The sequence below is a fragment of the Mastomys coucha genome, unplaced genomic scaffold, assembly GCF_008632895.1.
Source record: "Mastomys coucha isolate ucsf_1 unplaced genomic scaffold, UCSF_Mcou_1 pScaffold7, whole genome shotgun sequence".
Lineage (NCBI taxonomy): Eukaryota > Metazoa > Chordata > Mammalia > Rodentia > Muridae > Mastomys > Mastomys coucha.
The window spans coordinates 15,312,723-15,332,586 of record NW_022196913.1 but is presented as its reverse complement, the minus strand read 5'-3'; the positions used below and the strand labels follow the sequence as shown (position 1 = coordinate 15,332,586).

The 19,864-nt window shown below is 41.8% G+C and overlaps 1 protein-coding gene across 4 annotated transcripts in view; it reads left to right on the top strand.

The window, feature by feature from the left end:
* Positions 1-2,742: 2,742 nt before the first annotated feature.
* Chrm3 (cholinergic receptor muscarinic 3) overlaps positions 2,743-19,864 on the top strand; it is a 486,665-nt gene continuing 469,543 nt past the window's right edge. For 3 of the 4 annotated variants that reach the window (XM_031359190.1, XM_031359188.1, XM_031359187.1), the window contains exon 1: positions 2,743-3,393. The gene's annotated coding sequence lies outside the window, so the exon portion shown is untranslated. The other variant, XM_031359189.1, reaches the window with a different exon arrangement.

Below are 19,864 nucleotides of genomic sequence, written 5' to 3'. Positions count from 1 at the left end.
GAGAGAGAGAGAGAGATGAAATTAATCTGGTACAATTTTTTTTTTTTTTGCTAAGGTGTAAATATTTCCTTTCCTCTTCTGACTATTCACAGCTGATTTATTTCATGGCTTCTTAAGAGAACTACTGAAGCTTATCCTCAAACAAGAAGACACACTTGGATGCTTTTTGGAAAGCATGATCCACAGAGCCTGGTCTACGAATTCACCAAATACTATTGAAGGCACTTGTGTTCATACCAGTGAAAGGGCAATACGATCACTTGAATTCACATGCCTCCACTTTCCTGTAAAATGGACACTTTCCTTACCCTTTTACCTTTGTCTTGCTTTTCACTATGGGATTAAAGGATCCTAAAAGGAATACATACGTCACACTAAATAATAGTATATGCCTCACAGGTGTTAGCATCCATTCTTGTAATCCACCAATTAATATGCCTTTCAATATATTTGGCACAATGAGGGTTGTGAGACCCTTGCAGACACCTAAATCTAAAGATGTTCAGGACCCTTATATAAATGAATCATTCGTATATGGCATACACATGTGTTCTTCCATTCTTAAATCTTCTCCAGATTTCTTACAATACTAACCACAGTGTAAATGCTATATAAGTAGTTATTATACTTTATTATGCAAGGAATAATAATAAAATAAAAACAAGTACATGATCAGAGCAATAAAACTGTTTTTTCCTTTGAAGTCTCATGTATCTTAGGCTGGCCTCCTCCATGTGTACACAAGAATGACCTTGAACACCTGATTCTCCCAGCTCCATCTCCCCAATGTGGTTAAGGATATGGGCCACCATGGTCTCTGTAGTACTTGGAATCAAACCTAGGACTTCATGCATGTTTACCAGGTACTCCGCCAACTAAAGCTGCATCTCCAGCCCAAGATGAACTTAAAACAAATGCTTTCAATATGTGGTTTGAATATTTGTTTTGAAACTTGGAAGAACTTGTTTTCATACCACCTGAAAGGGATGGAAAGAAGGTTCTGCTATAGGATTATTGCTTCCCACCTCAGCACCCAGCATGCAACTCACCTGAGAGCAGCTACAGGCCTTCTCATTAGAAATTTTCTTTTGACTTGAATTCCCTCTAAGAGCAGTGTTTAGTTGTGTCTCCCCAGAAAAGACAGATGTGCAAGGAAGTGCCGTACTAACCATTCTCTATTCCTTGACAAATTTTCCATGTCACATCTCTATCTCTTCTGTTTTCCTTCTTGCTCTGAACAGAACAAAAAATAATGTTGCTTCTTTTAACACTCTGAAGTTTTGTTTCCTGTTGTGCACACCGGTTCTCTCTCTTATTCCTCTGATCTCCTGCTTCAGCCTTACCTTTCTCCCTCCCCTCTCTTAAGCCTTACTCCTCTCCCTCCTTTCTTCCTTCCTTCTTTCCATTCCCCCCTTGCTCCTCTTTCCAAAGACACTGTTGCATTGGTCCATTCTTATTTATTTATTTTATTTATTTGTTTATTAAGAGACAGGCTGTCTGTGTAGCCCAAGCTAGACTTGAACTCATGGTCCAGCCTGCCTCAGACTGCCAAATCCTAGGACTACAGGCATATGCTTTTATGGGAATGTTATATCATCATCTTTATCTCTGTTTAGGAAAGGCCACATAACGCTGTGGCAGCAGCCTCCTTAGTATCTAGTACTTTGTTATAGCTCTCTACTTTGTCCTTATTTAGTTAGGTGACATTAGTCTATAGTAAGCAATCTCCTTTCCTCCCAGCTTCACATTCCTCTGGAGTTGTATATGAATTTAAAAGCCTGGCTAGACTGACTAGATGGCTTGCCAGAAATCCCACCACATGGGAAGAGGGGGGAAGAAAGATCAAGATGAGAGTTCAAGGCAGACCAGAGAAGAGGAGGGCTAGAGAAGCAAAGAGAAAGAAGGAAAAAAGGAAAGAGGGAGAGAGGGAGAGGAGGGACAGGGATAGAGAGAAAGAAACAGAGAGGAAAGAAGGAAGAGAGAGCTAGAGAGAGAGAGAGAGAGAGAGAGAGAGAGAGAGCTAGAGCGAGAGAGAGAGAGAGAGAGAGAGAGAGAGAGAGAGAGAGAGAGAGAGAGAGAGAGAGAGAGACTGCCTAGTGAGACTATGGTTTAATTTTCCTAACTGAAAAAAAAAAGTGTGCGCACATGCGCATATGCACGCAGACGCGTCCTTTTCACCGGTGCTTCTCTAATTACTCCTCAAGTGTAAACTTCTGGGGAGCGAAGCTGCGGTGTCCTCTGCTACTTTGCTCTGCATAAACAAACGCTCTTTAAATCTCAAATCGTACACGCACCATACTGTCCCCTTGAGAAAGGTTGTCAGCCGGGTCGTTTATTTTCTGGAGCTGAGGTTCGCTCGTCCATAAGTTGAGCCCAAGAAATCGCATTCTTCAGACCCTTCTAAGCAATTGAAGGAAACCCACTTCAGACTTCAAATGGAACAGGAAACTGATCAACATCAACCCTTGAAACACTGGGCGCAAATAGGGAGCACGTGAGGCCACGCTGGGTGGGTGGACACTCCTCGACCGGGTTCTGTGCCCGGCCTCTAGCGACCCTATCCGAAAAGTACCCGGGATCTCCCTGGGTTGGTTTCTCTCGCCCCTGCCAGGCAGAGAACACAGCCAAGCCCGCACGCTGTGAGAAGCGAGAAGCCCGCAGGGCCACTGGGCATGCTCAGAAACAGAGCAGGTTTAGGGCTATAGCAGGCTGCTAGCGCGTTACACAGAAAGCAGGAGGAGAAGGAATAGGAGGAGGAGGAAGGGGAGGAGGACGGGGGCAGCAGTAGCCACGATCGCCACCACCAGGCAGAGGAAGAGTTTGTGGGGAGGGACAGATCTCCTCCCACTTGGAGCGCCTTCTGCCTGCTTTTGGAGAAAAGAATAAAAGATATAGAAAGAGAGGGAGAGAAAAGGAATGAGAAGTGAGAGAGCAGGAGGGTAAAATAAATAAATAAATAAGGCGAGATCAGAGAGGGCTGGGGTGGGCAGGGGCGCGCAGGACGCGGAGGCGGACTAGCGGAGCCCCAGTGCGGTCGCCCCGGCAGGTGCCACGGCTGCTGCCCGGAGGCGGCATGTGACGCGCGGCTGCAGCTGCCCGCGGGCGGAGCGCGCTCGGACCGGGGAGCGCAACCGCGGGCCAAGTCGCCTGCAGCCGGGAGCCCCGCGCTCGCGACCCGCCGGGAGGAGCCCGCAGCTGCGCTTGCACCCAGAAGCCGGGCGATGCAGACAAGGGCGGCTCCGGGGCCCGAGCGAACCTGAGGACGGTCGCTGTCTCGGAACTCCCTGCTGCGAGAGAGAGACCGAGCTTCGGTAGAGCGGACCGGACGGCCCGGGAGATTCGGGGAGGCGCGGAGGACTCGAGCGGGACAGCCACCTGGAGCTAGGCTGCCAGGTAAGGACGTGCGCTGCTCGCTACCGCGCAGGGCAGAGCGGCTGGCGGCGACCCTGACCCGGTTTCTTGCCTTATCTGGTGGTGAAATAAGGGGAAAAGTTTTCTGCTTCTGTAGGAAATTTGTTTGCTGGTGGAGTTTAAAGGAAGGACTGACTGAGGAGGGACGAAGAGAGCTGGTTTTGTTAATTTAGGGGAATGGGAAGTCGAGAGCGTCTGGTGAGGAGTTGGAACACAGGGAGGAAGGGTGGAGAATGCGGAGGTGGCTGGCACCCGAGCGCCTGGGAAAGGACAGGGACAGGCGGTCAGTGGTCAAGAGAGCGCCCAGGTCAGCTAACCCAGCACCCGTGGACTTCTTTTTTCTCTCATAAGCAGGATCCAAAAGCGAAGAAAGGAGTTCCAGAGCTGTGTGTCTGGGCTCCTGTGTGCTGGGTCCTCTGTGCACCTTTCAATACCGTTTTTTTTTTTTTTTTTTTTTTTTTTTTTTCTTTTTAAGGAAAGCTAAGTCAGATTCCTGCCAACCTTGCAGCGAGGGGGCGACTGTTGGGGTCGCCTTTCTGGAGCAAAAAGGCGGTTTTTATTCTACTCATGGTGACCTGGGAGAGGGTACTGAGCCAGGGCGCGAGTCTACTCTGGCTCAGCAAGGGCTGCTAAACTACAGGGGATCTCTTCTCCGGACTCCTCCCGCTCCTGATACAACCTCGTTTCTGTGTGCAGCTTGTTTCTTTTTACATGGTGGTTTTTAAAGCGCTAGGGTCCGGGGGACAGTTGACCCAAGGGGGTAGAATTCACTTGTCCACTCCACACTTTTGAGTATTGGAATTGTGACGCTGCCTTGCTGCTGGTGAGTGTATGAGACTCTCCTTGCACGCACGGTGGAAGTAAGAGAGGAAACGAGTGTTAGGGACTCGCATCCATATGGATGCATTTCAAAAACGCAGAGCTTGATTTGTGGCTAAGTGTTTTGAACCTGTCCGAAGTCTGTAAGCCTATATGCCACCATCCACCCACCTGGCTCCACTGATCTTCTTGGCAGGGTTTTGAAAGGGTGGCAGACTATGCTGTTAGGGAGACTGACCACTTCACTGTGAGCTTTCAACAGATCTTTCCTTTCTCTCTTGGCCTCTGAGATTCAACAAGATAGAAAATGTACCATTCCTGGACACACACACACACACACACACACACACACACACACACACACACAGCACTTTGCCCCCACCCCTTTTTGGATTACTTTTTGAAAACAGAACATAATCTTAAAGCCTGCTTAATAATTATGGAGTCCAGACAGAGGGTTTCATATTGGGAAAGCATTCATTCTGCAGGAATGTTTCAACACGGTTTCCTGTATTCAAAACGGTGTTAGTGGATTTGCTGGAAAGATCTTACAGGAAGATATACCTTTCAAAAAGGAGAAAGGGGAACCTGGTAAAAATGCACACATGTACGCAGATTTACAGTGGGTGAATGTTAAAAAGGAATGAGGTCTTTCCTTTCCATTGCTTGTGCTGCTGACGGCTCACTGCTGTGCCCGGAGCTGGTGTTGGGGAGTATACATGTGCAGGGACCATGCATACCTCTTCCATGTGTGTGCAGGGACCATGCATACCTCTTCCATGTGTGTTCTCATAGGCCACAGCAGTGGAGTGTGAACCCCACATCTACCACTAGATAACTCTGTCTTTAGATCATGTTTGTGTGGTTTGTCTCCATTAGCTTAGCATGCAGTTACCTACTGTTAAGCTAGAAGGCATGTCAATTTCTGAAGTTCCATAAGACAACGTAACTTTAGCTCGGGATCACTCAGTTAAAAATAAATTGCTGCAGATCTGATGTGGACTGCACCCTTGGCTGGGAGAGGGTGATTCAAGGTGGAATTAAACAAGAAAATAAGAGTGATGTAAGACTTTAAAAGAAACAATAGTAGATAGTGATTTAAATGACTGGATAGTTTAATAACAAGATGAAATAAAAGGCAAGACTTTTTGAAAAACCTTTGAGCTTAAATCTTTGGTCATAGAAAACGATTGTTAGGCAAGGGTGTAATTTGGAGAAATAGATTGGGTGAAATTGGGTGAGATTTTGATAAAGACTGGGTATTAAGATAAGAGTAGTTTTGTCTTAAGCCTACTCTAAAACTTCTGTAAGAAGCTTTAGGGAGATCTGGAAGGATTCACTACACTGCTTTTTTCCTGACAGAGGGCTAGACAAATCTTGTTTCAAATGTATTTGTTACTGAAGATTGCCGAAGCAAGGATAAATACACCCCTTAACGTGAATCTTTTCATTTTCCCTTATAAAAAATAAATGGCTTAACTTTTACACAAGAGAAAAAAATGTTATTTTAAACTAGAATATATGAGAATGCAAGCCTATTTTAATTGTACTTTAATTTTTAATGGCAGGAAACCTGTTGAATGTGAGTTGTGTGGAGGGGTAATGTACATAGCTAGGATTTCTTGGATTCATGTTACTAAACTGAATAGAAATTTAAAGGTTATGATTCTAAGCTTTCTGAAGTGCTAACTTTTTTTTTTTTTTTAGATTTTTTTCCTTTTTTTTTAACCTAAAACATCACGTTTCTTGAGCCAACATAGTGTTCTTGCCTGATAATAATGTTAGCCTTGGCAGATTCAGTTGCTTACACCTAAGCGGCCTGGACATCGTCACTGTGACTGGGAAGGGACTGGGTCTGGCTTGCAGTGTGGGACGTTTCCGTGCAGAGCAGCTGTGGTGACCCTTGCCACCAGGGCAGAATGAAGGGTTCTGCAGAGATGAGGACCCCACTCCCCTTCATGTATGGAACCTAATTTTATATTATGGTATGTTATGACTAATACCATTACATTCCCAGCATGGTTTTAAAGAATGACTAATTGGAAATATTTTCTTTTACACAGTATGCTTGTGAATTGAAAATATATCTTCCTTACAGAGAAATATTTTAAAAGGCATATATGCTTCCAACAAAAGAATTAATCAAACCCCTTTACTATTTTTATATCTTAAGTGAATCACCATATACAAATATGACTGTTGCTTAGTTGTTAAGAGCGGTGTATACATGTTTTTCCAAAATGTGGTATTTAAGAAATGCAACACCAGACGTGTGTGTGTGTGTGTGTGTGTGTGTGTGTGTGTGTGTGTGTGTGTGAAGAAGGTTCTATGAGTCTAGTGGAGATTCTGTTTGGCTTCTTACCCTTTGGGTTAGACTTTCAAACTCAAATGAAAGTCTTGGCTTCATGACAAGGTCATCTAATGAATTTAACACAATGCAAAGCCAGTCAAGGTGAAGGATTCAAGTGTCTGACAGGTTCTGCTCTATGTTAAAGAAGCTGCCTGGGCCTTGGATCAAGTACAAAGCTGACTTCTGAGCCCAGATCATTCAGTGTCCAATGTGACTCCCTCTGTGTGCTCCTTACAGACACCCCGGAAGGGCCAAAGTTGTCCCTTTTAGGGACTTATCTTGCTTTCTTTCAGAGTGCCTTACACTGATGCATTCCTGATTGATGGAAACCCTCACTGGAACTGGCATTGGAAACTGTTAAAAGTTAGGAGCTACACAGATCCTGCATGAAGACAGGAAGCCTTCCCAAGCTGTTTTCTCTGCCCAATGCTCATGCTTGCCCATCTACAACTCCAGATGAGCACAAGGATAGAACCCAGGCAAAAGAAGATTTTTGTTTTGTACATACACATTCATGTATGTGTGGGTTCATATGTGTTCTAGTATCAGTAAATTGTTTATACATGTTTGCAGCAGCCAGAAATCAGCCTTTTTCTCTGGTAATCTCTACCTTATTTTTTGTTTGTTTGTTGTTTATGTTTTGTTGACACAGGGTCTCTCATTGACCAGGGACTCACCAGTTCACCAAGTAGATTATGGTGAATGCCCAGCAAAGCCCAGAGATCTAATTATCTCCCCAGCACTGAATGAGATCACAGTGTGTGCCACCATGCCTGGCTTTAAGAAAAACAAAGGGTTCTGGAGAACCAACTCCAAGCCCTCTTGCTTGCAAGGCAAGCTCTTTACCAACAACTATTTTCCTAGCCCCAGAAGTATATTTTGACCAAACTCAGAGGCAGCATCCAGTGGCATACAGTCAGAACTCATACCCCCTCAGTGCTATAAGAGAGAGGGGGAGAGAGAGAGAGACAGACAGAGACAGAGACAGAGACAGAGAGACAGAGAAAGAGAGAGAAAGAGAAAGAAAGAAAGAGAAAGCATGAAAGCATGAAGCTTCACTAAGGGGTGACTGCTAGCTCAACCTTCGGCCACTGCATGCCTGCCATCCAGGAGTTCTGGCAGTGTGCACACTCTTCAGCTTCTGGCAGGCTCTTCCCTGCAGTTTGGCAATTTAAATTCTTCCACCTGTTAGAGCTTCCTGTCCCTATTCTCCTGAGGCCACAAGACTCTGGCAGGCAGTCACCATCTTAGCCCTTCTCTGTAGAGAAGTCAGCTTCAGTCCGCCATACTGACATGGATGCGGCATCCACCAGCCATAGCTCCAACCTTACAATAACTGCTGAGCCGTCACCTTCTCCACAAATGTGCCAGGTCACCCCGAAGCCACCCAAAATAGGAAAACTTGTAGTAAACCCACTATACATTTAGACAGAAAGAAGCCAACAGATGCATGGCGGACTGAGCCCCTGCCGTTCCCTTGTGCTCTGCAAGTGACTCCAGGACCTAGCCAACTTTACTCATTCTTACTCAGCCACACTAAAGAAAGATCGATCTTGTCTGAGTTCCATTAGCTTGTCCTAATCCTTATGGGCTTCAGCAGTTCCTTGGGGTCCCTAACCCTGAGTTCTTGTCTTACTGCTATCTCGTATGACTAGGCTTCTTTTGTGTTTTCAGTTTACCTTTTCAGCACTAGGCTTAATGTTTTGCCTGGAATAACTTTTAGCAATGACCTTGACAGTCAGCCTTGCTCTTGCCAAGACTTCTCTCCAGGAGCAAGACTCCATTCCATTTTTTCTCTCTCTGATTCAGCTCCAGGGTGGATAAAGCCCTGGACCTAAGGCACAGTCACCATCTTGACAGCATATCTGTCACTTTTGCCTAGAGATTTGTGTTGCCAAGTTCACCTAACAAATAAAATCTCCTTGTCTGTCATTGTTGGCAGGATCAAATCTCAACCCTCCACACCCCTCCTGGCCACTGTAATTTGAGTTGCTGACTATCCACTCCGGAATTAACCATCCCTTAGGTCATTTGTTCTAGCCCAGCCTTAACCTGTTTCCTGTCCCCACTGTTCCCTTGAAATCTGGCACACTAGCTGAGCCAAGACAGATTCTACCTTTGGCCACCTCTGACACAGGAAGTGACAACAACACAGGCTGCCTGGCTTAGGCCAGATATCCTCCAATCACTGGGCTGCAGATACAATTCCAATGAGTCAAACTAGCATCAGGTGTTAGTCAGCATGTTTCATAGGACTGGCCACCACACATCGGCCTTTAGATGCCCTCTACTTACAGGCACAAAATGTTTCGGTGAGTTTCTCCTGAACCTGGTCCTTTATCATAAGAAGATAGGGTTGTGGGTTTGGTTGGGCTATCATGCTGACAGATATCCCTTCTATGTGCTCAGATGGTCAAAACCTGGTTGCCACTGCTCCTGGATGCATTCATCTACAACAGCATGAACTCTGCAGCAAGCTAGGGCTTACCTTCAAAGAGGTCATGGAGTGGTGCCTCTCAGGATGACTACTCATCATTCCAAGTATGGCTTGCGTTCCTTGGTTCAAATCAGTAGCAAATGTTGATTCAGTGTGTGCACTCTAATGTGCCTGATCATTAGAGAAGTGTTGCATGCAGTCACTTTCCATGTGCTCAGTAGAGAGATAACCGAAAACACTGCTCATAGTATATGTGTATCCCTCAAACAGTGACATTAGAAAAGCAAATGCTGCTTCCCATGGATGACATTCTACCCTCTCTGTTTCATGTGAATGACATTGTAGTATCATGCTTAAAGTCTGCGATGGGGGCAGAGGGACACAGTGCAATCTCTTTATCTGGAGTTCTCCTTTTTTTAATCTCCATGTTCATGCCGTTCCCATCACAGAGGACAACCACTCCTCTGGAGGTTTCCCTGAATGTAGTTGTTATTCCACTTTGCTTGCTATAAATTATTATTGATCACTTAATTTATTGAATTATCAGAAGCTGAAAAAACCTTTGTCTAAGGAACTGCAAGTCATTTCTCTCTCCCCTGGATTCTTGTGGAACTTCCTGTCTTTGGTATTTCATTTGACATTCAAGGACAACTCAGGAAAATTCATGTTGATTTTCCTCAGAGTTGACTATATGAAAATTGTATAAATAAATTTCGATAAATATTAGTTTGAGTAGAATGAACAAATTACCTACCAGTTGCCAATATCTGTTATTTGACTGTCATCTGCTTAAAAGTGATATCTGTTTATTACCTGTCATTAATATTTAGCATCTGTTTATTATTGCTTTTTCTTGGTTGGTACATCCATCAAGGCTCCAGGAATGGACCTGACTGGGGTGACAAGGGAATAAAGAAAAGACCAGCTGACACATAGACAGGAAAACTGGGATCAAGTGGTCTGGGTTCTCTGATGGGTAAACTCAACATTCTGAAAGTCTAGTGTGTGTTTATTATATAGAATCAAGAAGGAGGCAAGATGATTGCTTACGGCTGAACAGGGAGGCAGAGTTATTACATACAGATGAGCAAGGAGGCAGGGTTTGTGGTAGATCATGGGGGCAGGTTTAGTTGATCTCATTAGAATCAGTCTCTGTAGGGGAAAACTCTTCAGGCCATAAGTATCTGCGGGAGAGAACCATCATGGACACTTTTGGCACACAATGTCAACATTCACACTCAGACCAAAAGGCTTTGCCTTTTTCCCATGGGTCTGTAGTGTCCTTGACACTGTGCCCAAGTCAACAGTACACACTCTATTAGTTCTTTGCCCACTATAGGCTGCTTCTTCCTCCCACAACTGCTATCTATCATTAGTCTATCAACTGCCATTGGCATCTATTTATATAAACATATTTCTCTATATAATGTTTTATATCTAGCACATATTTTCATCAGTCTTATCACCTGCCTGATCTTCATTTGTATATATAATCTACCATCTATCTTTCATCTACTTATCATCTGTGTTTACCTTCCCTCTATCAGACATCGATATCTCTCAGTGACATCTATCTATGATTATCACTTATGCACATAGAATGCTACTTCTATGGGAACTCTCATGACATTGTTTCCGTTGTACTAGGCAATATAGTTACCCTACTTTGAAAGCACCATTAGGGTAACTCTAAGATCATATAATCACAATAAAGTGAGAGCTTGTCATCCCTCTCAGAGATGGAAGATGATATTAAATATTGTACTTCAAGCTTAGAACAAGAGTCTATTCTCTGTACTTCTGGAGGACAGTTGTCTGAAAGCAAGGTATTGGGGGGGGCATAATTCCACCTAAAACTCTAGAAAGGGGATACCATCTGAATCTAACTTTTTAGCCCCTAGCTCTCTCCAAAATGGTTGTAGCACTTCATCCTCTTGTGTGTCCCCTGCTCCATGCCTTTCTTATATAAGTGGTTGCATCCACAGTTGACCCAGAAAGTCCAGGGAAGCATTTTCTTCAAAGATTTTTACCTTAAACAAGTCATCTGCCAGATCAGGGAATCACAGCTTCTGGGCATTACAAAATGAGCACATTTTTTTGAGGGCCATCATTCAAAACATGAGAGGTATCACCAATGAGCACTGTCTTAGTTGCTTCTCTCTTTCACTGCAGTATAATAACCTGTAAAAGCAACTCCAGGAAGAAAGGGCATCTTTGGCTTATGGTCCTTCAGGGGAGTCCAGGAGGTAGGAGCATGTAGGAACTGATATATTGCATCCATCTACAGTCAGAAAGCAGAGAACAATGAATGCTTATGCATTCATTTTCTTTCTCCCTTTTATGCAGTCTTGGACCTCTGCCCATGGAATGGTGCCAACAGCAATGGGTGGGTCTTTCCATCTCAATTAGTCTAATCTAGATAATCCTTCACAGGTTGCCTGAAGGCTAACCTAGTTTACATAATCCCTCATGAGCTCACCCTGAGTGTTCCTTCATAGAGGATTCTAGATACCATCAAGTTGATAGTGAAGACTAACCACAAGTACCTTCAATATGATCCTATAGGCAGTCATCTCACAGAGCAGCCTGTGGCTTGAGAAATGAAGGCTACATTCTGGCTTACTCCAGACATAGAACAGCGAGTGCCAGAATCAGACAGTATTCACACCTCCCTATATTTCACCATCTCTCAACAGAAAACCCCTGACTTCTGGCTTCCATCTTTACAATATTCATAGAAGTACTTTTCCTGTCACCTGTACTCCCTCAGTCAGTTCTATTGGCCTCATAACAACCTCTCCAAACTCCTTTCATTGTCAGGACATTCCATCTCCTGGTCTCTTCTACCCTGGTTCTGCAACACTTATTCCTCAGTTTCCATCAGGTGCTTTTTCATTGTAATCCATATCCATCATTTCCAAAACCCATTCAGTGTGAATCATTCTCTTTCTCCCAAAATAGATTTAGATTCAGAAGGGAGGACTATCATGACCTACTCGCTTAGGGACCTCTGTTTCCTCTTCCTGCTTCTCTCCTGGGGCTTCTCATTTCTATGAACAGCATGATTATCCTGCATTTCCACATAATCTTGATTTATGCCCTCCCCTTCCCTCCCACATTGTGCCAGATACCGGATCTTAATACTCAACCAAGTCATAGCTCATACTTCTTGGCTACTCTCCTTTCCTGCTATCAGCATCTCAATTCATCAATTCTTTAATGTGCGTGCATTCAGCCACGTAAGGAACTTAGTAAAATGCAGACCTTGATGCATGAAGTCTGGCAGAGGCCGAGAACTTGCATTTCCACTAGACTTTCATGGACAGAGAATCATCTGGGCTCATACCACATTAAGGGGAAAAAAACAGTATTTAGACCCTTTGAACCTTCTCTCTTGATGTCTGAGATCTCTGGATCATCTATTCAACTACACTTTCTCTTTTCAATCCATTTGTACAGAATTCTTATTGAAGTTGAATTTTTATCATTTTTTTTTGTCCTGACTCCAACATCATCTTTAACATCCTTGCCAACTGCCAATGCTATAATCAAGTGTCTGACATCAGCCATCTTTGTTCCTGGCATGATTACATTTTAGGTTCAGTCTCAAGTCTCATGATTTCCTTTCTCTTACCCCTCAATTCTTGCGGTACTTTGTGCTCTTTCCTTGTGCTGAGAAGGATGCCCTCTCATCAATATCTCGAGGGATCCCAACTTTATCATTTTATCAAAGATTATTTGAAATAATACTTTTCTTAGTAATTCCTCTCTTGATACTTTGTTGGAATTTGAGTTTTATCATGGACCCAACATACTATTGTTTTGCTTATGTATGTCATAAGTCATCTCAGATATCAGGCCATAAAGTCCTCAGGTAGCATGCTTCATTTCTGAGTTATATTTACCCAAGTATAATCTTCCCCTTAGATGATTGATGTGCACATCTGCACATAACATATGCAGCTACAGTGCTTTTGAGGATGTGTCATTATACAAATACTATAAAACACATAAAATTTGAAGATGCCATAGGCATGTGGTTTTGAAACTAATCATGACTCTACATTCTTAGAGGTAACCAAAGTAAGTTTGATGCGTAATCTTCCAGTATTTTTCTGTATTGCTTTGGTCCCCATGGCCTGCATATTAAAGGTTTAGTCGCCAGCATCATGTTATTGAGAAATGGTGGAATCTCTTAAAAGATAGTTCCCTGTGAGAGGTTTTTTTAGCTGACTGATAATGTGTTCTCTTACACACACTCTTTCTCTGTCTATTTTTGTTCTCTGTCCATAAGGTGAATGATGTCTACCATATAGGCTTAGAGCAATCAGGTAAATAAACCATGGATAGGAACTATAAGAAAAAAAATAAGCCTTGTCTATGAATAAGTTGATTTATTGCAGGTATTTTCATAGTGATGTGAAGCTGACTAACATATACATGTTGTAACATTTACTCTGTACAAACCTAGGATAATAATAGAGCTTTGCAACTTGATTTGAAATGTAAATCTACCTCCCTATTTTTAAAATCTGCAGTTCATTACAAAACATTGACTGATTTAACTGCATGAAAAATCCATCCACTTAAAATGGTCTCAAAGTATAGAAATGTGTTTTCTCTGAATTTCTTATCAGTTAAGCATGTCTTTTTTTTTTGTCTTCAGTATATCTCTGCTCCCAGAATTACATAAGGCAGTTTGGGTTGTAAAAATAAGGCACAAATACTGCCTCAGAATGACCAAGCCAGTCTGATGCCTTTAGCAGAGCTGAGCGATGCATTTGTAGAGAGAGTGATCATTCACTTTAATAACACACTAAAATCATGCTTTTTCATGATAAACACACACACTGCTAAGTTTATGTTGATATGTGAATTTCCACTTCTTTAGATATATATGGAAACTGTGACACATTCTGAATTATGAATGTATACATATTTATCATGATTTAAAGGTGTCTGTGCATGTGTGTGTGTGTGTGTGTGTGTGTGTGTGAATGAGTGTTCCTACATATCCATATCCATGTATCTCCTGCAAAGGCCAGAAGAGGGTGTCTGAATCTTGTGAACTAGAGTTACAGACAGTTGTGAACCAACTATGTGGGTGCTAGAAACTCAATCCAAATCCTCTTCAAGAGCAATCAGAGCTTATAAGCACTCATTTCACCAGTCCCACATAATGGTCTATTTCTCTAACATATTATTCATTGAAAAAAATTATAGAACTAACAAATATTTGTGAAAGAAACTCTTAATGATGGTGAGTGTCCGTTATTGCTATATTAGAGTCAGATTAAACCAGAAGTATAGCACAAGTCTATAGTCTCAGCTGGTCAGGTAGCTGAAGCAGAAGCAACACTTGAGCCCCACAGTCCCAGACCAGCCTGGGCAGCATGATTAAGACTCACCATTTTAAACATAACACAAATCTGTTTTGTGTTAGAGCTACAAACGACCATCTCCTTGGGAAAAGGGAGGCAGGCTTATGCTTGAAGGACCTAAAGGTATCAGCAAGATTGATTAAATCTTGTGATTTAATCACAAGATATTGACATGTAGAGCATGCAATGATAATGAAGAGTTACAGTTTTGAAATGGTATGGGGTTGCTGCAGTCTGAATTGGATAAATCATATAAAGACTATTTCTACATCTTTCAAACTCTAAAATACTTGGTTCTTTGGTTTAGTTGATAGCACTTCCCTGAGATAGCACATATTTCTTGTAGAACATAGTATGAGAAAAAAAAATCGAACCTCTTTGGGGATAATGAAAGCTATTTTCTGAAAATGAAATTAAGCCATCTTTGTTTCTGTTTTGCACTGGCTACTGGGAAATTCAGACCTAAAAATAGCATACAATCATAGTGGCCAGTTTTGTCTATTTTTCAATCTATTGCTTCTTCTTTCCTAGTATTTTTCAGTTTTCATATTTAATATCATTCTAAGATTTATGTGGAAGTGGGGATGATATAATTTATGAACATACAGTGTGAAATAATGTCTATGGGTATATACCCAGGTATTAAGGGTAGAAAAAAATTAGAGAATAAGTAAAAAGCCTTTTAAATGAAACAAAACACTGGTTAAAAGATCTCTTTGGATACTCAAATCCCCTCAAAACCACCATGGACGAAGGAACTAAGGCCTAGATCAATGCAGAACGAGCAGGTAAGGATGTTCCTAGGGGGGATGCTGACGTCATAGAACTCATTTTATGGGGGTATAAGCTCATCAAGTAATCAACAGCACTCTTCAAGTACGGTTGACAATTAAAATCAACTTATCACATAATGACTTGATAGAAGCAAAAATAGATCAAACTATTTATCGTATTAGTCATCTGATTATTTAATGTTCTCATAAGAACATTCAGTCTACTCTCCTAGAAAACTTCAAACCTACAAGGCATTGTATGTGACCTGTAACCAGACTCACTGTGCTGTTGGATAGATCTCGGGATATCGTACATTCCGAGAAACTCCATATCCTTTGACCAACATTTCCATAAACACTCCTCACACCCCCGAGGAACCACTGTTCTATAGCATGATTTTGACTTTCTTAGATTCCAGGTGGTGTTTCTCTTTCTGTGCCTGACCTATTTCATTTTACCTGACATCCCACAGCTCATTTATGTAGCTGCAAGTGAAGGAATTTCTCCTTTAAAGGGTGAATGGCATCTGTGTGTGTGTGTGTTTGTGTGTTTGTGTGTGTGTGTAAACAAATGCATGCATGCACATTACACTATTCACTTGACTATAGAAAATTAAGTGGTTGCTATATCCTGTCTATTGTAGATCCTACTGTGGTGAACATGAGAACACAAATTTCATTAACACACTGACTTTATTTTTTTGAATATAGAACTAAATAGTTAGATCTCTGGATAATATTTTGGTTCTGTTTAATTCTTTAGGAAAACATTTTCCCATAATAATTGTCTTAATTTATATACCCATCCAGCTTGTGAGGATTCAACTTTCTCTGTCTTCTCACCAGCATTTCTCCTATGTCTTTATGGTAACTGCATTCTAACAGGTATATGGTGAGATCTCACTATGTTTTTTTCTGTTCCCCCCTCGTAGTTCATCATATACAACATTTTGCTCATTTGTCAATTATTGGCTGTTTGTCTTCTCTTAAGGAATGCTTATATATTGGGTTGTTTTAAACTTGTGTTGCAGCCATACCATTGAGTTGTTAGAGTTTCTTATCTATTTTGGATATTAACAGGTACGTGGTTTGAAAATATTTTCCATTCATCTGTAGGCTGCCTCTGTAATCTGTGGATTTTTTTCTGTGAAGGAGTGGATTTTTGTTTGCTTGCTTGCTTGCTTGTTTGATGTAATTCCACATTTATCATCTATGATTTTGGGGTCATAGTTCAAACATCAGGGCCAAGACTAGTGTCATGAAGCTTTCACCTTATGTTTTTCTTCTAGTAGTGTGCTATAGGTCTCATGTGTAAGTTGTTAATGTATTTGGAGTTCAGTTTGGCATTCGGTATGGTACAAGAGTCTAGTTACATTCCTTTTTATATGGATATCCATTTGCCGAATGGAATAGTACCCTTTCTCTGCTGTATGATCTTTGTCAACAATCAGTTGGATATAAATGTGTGGGCTTAGTTTTGAGTTCTCTCTTCTATGGGTATCTACGTTTTATGGTTGTAGCATGTAGCCTTCAGTAGAGATTGTTATATAGTATAATATAACTATACTGTTATATATTTCTCTTTCTCTATCTCTCTGTCTCTTTGTCTCTCTCTATCTCTGTCTCTCTGTCTCTCTCCCCCTCATGTGTGTGTGTGTGTGTGTGTGTGTGTGTGTGTGATTTTGTGTTAGAGGTCAATCACACAGTGTTTTCCTGTACACAAGATCATAATCTTGTTAAATCTCATTAAATTGAATGATGCTTGGAAATCATAGACTTGTGTTTTATTCATGAATAAAGCCCAAAGGCTGAACCCTAATGAGGTATAAACTCCCACTGTAAACTGACTGAGTTTCTGCTATTGTTGCTTTTGGGGATAAAAATGAAATTTGAGATGTAGCAGTTTTTCTGGTACCCTGGACTTAGCAAAATAGCTTATTTCTTAGGAAATGGGAAACAGTCTCCACTGGCCCCAGTGTCTGGGGTACAGAACACGCCAGAATTTCTTCAGCTGAGATTTGAAGCATTGCCAGTCTAGTGCTTAGTCTGTGTAGAGTTACGTTTCACTGGCGGCACTCACATATTCCAGAAATGGTTCTTTCTGATACTGTTCCTCAAATGGCTCCTCGTGCCAGCTCATTCTAACGGGCACTATCTTTCAAGTAGTCAGTTTTTAATTGATTGTCAGCTGTCACAAATAGTCCATGCTGAAGGTTTCCAGTAATAAAAAAAAAGTCTCCATGTCAGAGCGTTGGGATTGGATTTGTTTTTATCCTCTTTGCTGTGATGAACTACCAGGCAAAGTCAACTTAAGAAGTGGGGATTTTGTTTTGACTCTCAGACTGGGGACATAGTCTGTCATAGTGGGAACATAGTGGCAGGTGTGTGAGGCAGCTGGTCAGGAAACAAAGAGCTAAATGCCAATATCTAGTTTGCCTCTTTTTGCTTTTACTTAGTCTAGGGCCTCAGCCCATTGCCTGGTACCACCTCAATTTGGGGCAAGTCTTTCCATTGCAGTTAACCCAATCTAGAAATTCCTTCACTGACAGGTTTGTCTCCTAGGTGATTTTAAATCCTGTCAAGCTGGCAATCAATATTAACCATCCCAGGGGTGATGTTTCTGAAACTGGGCCCCAAGCTAGGGTAGGTTCCATATATGGTGGCTGAGACTTGGGGACTGACACCAAATCCCAAACAAGAGTCACAGATCTGAGCCTCTGCATTGTGAACAGTGCATGATACTTGCCTTGATGAAATTTAAGACTTACAGATTGGTGAGAGAGAAATAGTTTAGATTCTTTCATGAGTAGGTTAGAAGCAGAATTGGCAAGGGTGCATTAGCTTAGCTCTTCCCCTTGATAAAATGAGTCATTCAGTTTAGAATGTGTCTCTGGCCTGTGAAGAGCACAGAGCTTGCTCACAGTGGAATGTAAGCATGGCAAGTGAGAAAGGATCTTAGGTGTAGAAGTAAGAGGAATCTTCCTCTACCAGATGCACTCTGAGGTAGCTAAAGATGTATTTTTTTTGAGAAATATGATTAGTAGTTTTCATAGGATCCTATAAACCAGAAACTGTGCCTCAAATATAGGTGATTCTTGACATTTTTATTAGCTGCTTTTGTTATGTCATGCAGCTGACAGAGTACCTCTCTCTCTCTCTGTCTCTCTCTGTCTCTCTCTCTGTCTCTCTCTCTGTCTCTCTCTCTCTCTCTTCTCTCTCTCTCTTTCTCTCTCTCTCTCTCTCTCTCTCTCTCTCTCTCTCTCTCTCTCTCTCTCTCTCTCTCTCTCTCTGTGTTTCTAGGTACTGAACATAGGGCTCACACATGCTAGGCAAGTACTCTAACTATGAGCTAGGTCCTTAGCTCAACAGAGCATATGGTACTAAATTTGAGGATTATGTTTCTGAGAAGAGACAGAAAAAGGGCATATAAAATAACTTATGTGAACAATGGAATTTCAAAAAGTCAATGGTAAGATAGTCATTGTCTTATAGACAGAAGTTGGGTTGACATGAAGACTCTATAACATGGACATAGTTTGTTTTTCAAATCTGCTACAGGACATTTTATACTGTATCATCATCTTAAATGAGCAAGTTTTAATAATCACACCCACTAACTCACTTTCCACAAATTCAATATCAAGTTGTATATTGTTAAGTTTCAATAAAACAAACTAACCATCATTCTATTTTTAGACATTCCTTAGAGACTGGTTATCTCCAGTCTGGTCTTTTCCCATGTTTCTCCTGGTCGTTCATTTGTTCATTAAATTTATTAAGCCCTTGAAATATATCAGGTAGAATTCTAAGTGCTAGATAAAAAGGTGAAACAAGATGCTGGCTTTGTGGGATTTATATCCGCATGAAAATACACATGACCTACTCTAGTATCCCCAAAGGATTTCTGAGCCAACCTAATCTCCTTCATGTCAAGACCAGAGGAGACATGGATGCATTAGACAGTGTGGCCACTTGGATGGGCAACCATTCCTACCCTTTATGCTCTTCCACATACCTCTTAAGTATGGGTGTAGGTTAAAATGTTCTGAAAATATATATTGACTGTTTTTTTTTAGCAAAGTTAGACAGGCCATACCGGTGTCTGCCACTAGATGGCAGACATCTGCACATACGTGTCCAACCGGAGGGTGGCTTTGAAATCAAGGTTCAAAAGGAGCCACTTGACAGGATGAAACTTGATTTCCACAGGAGTGACAGGCTTGAGTTGCTGCTGTGTGTCACCTTCTGTGAGTTTGCAGAATTCGGTTTGCACTTTGGGGACCTGCTTTGTTCGTGGCAGAGGTTTTAGGACACACCATTGAACATGGATTTCTCAAGTCCATACACTATGAGTGCACTTTTACTTTTATGGTAAAATCAGCTTTTGAAATGGTTATTTTAGGGAGTGTGCTACATTTTCAGACCCGTGAAACAACAATATTATTTTCCTGCAACAGAAGAAATATCAAACTAGGTACTGTAAGCTCAATGCCAGATGTCTTTGTAATCTCTAACTAGCTATAGGAATCCAAGGAAAACTGTGTCTGAACATGATACTCTTCGAGACAAGGCATATGTATGGAGCCATCTTGACTCAATGACAGAGTAGAAAACTGATCTCAAATTAGAATAATCAGGAATATTCCCTATCTTAGGGTTTTACTGCTGTGAACAGACACCATGACCAAGGCAA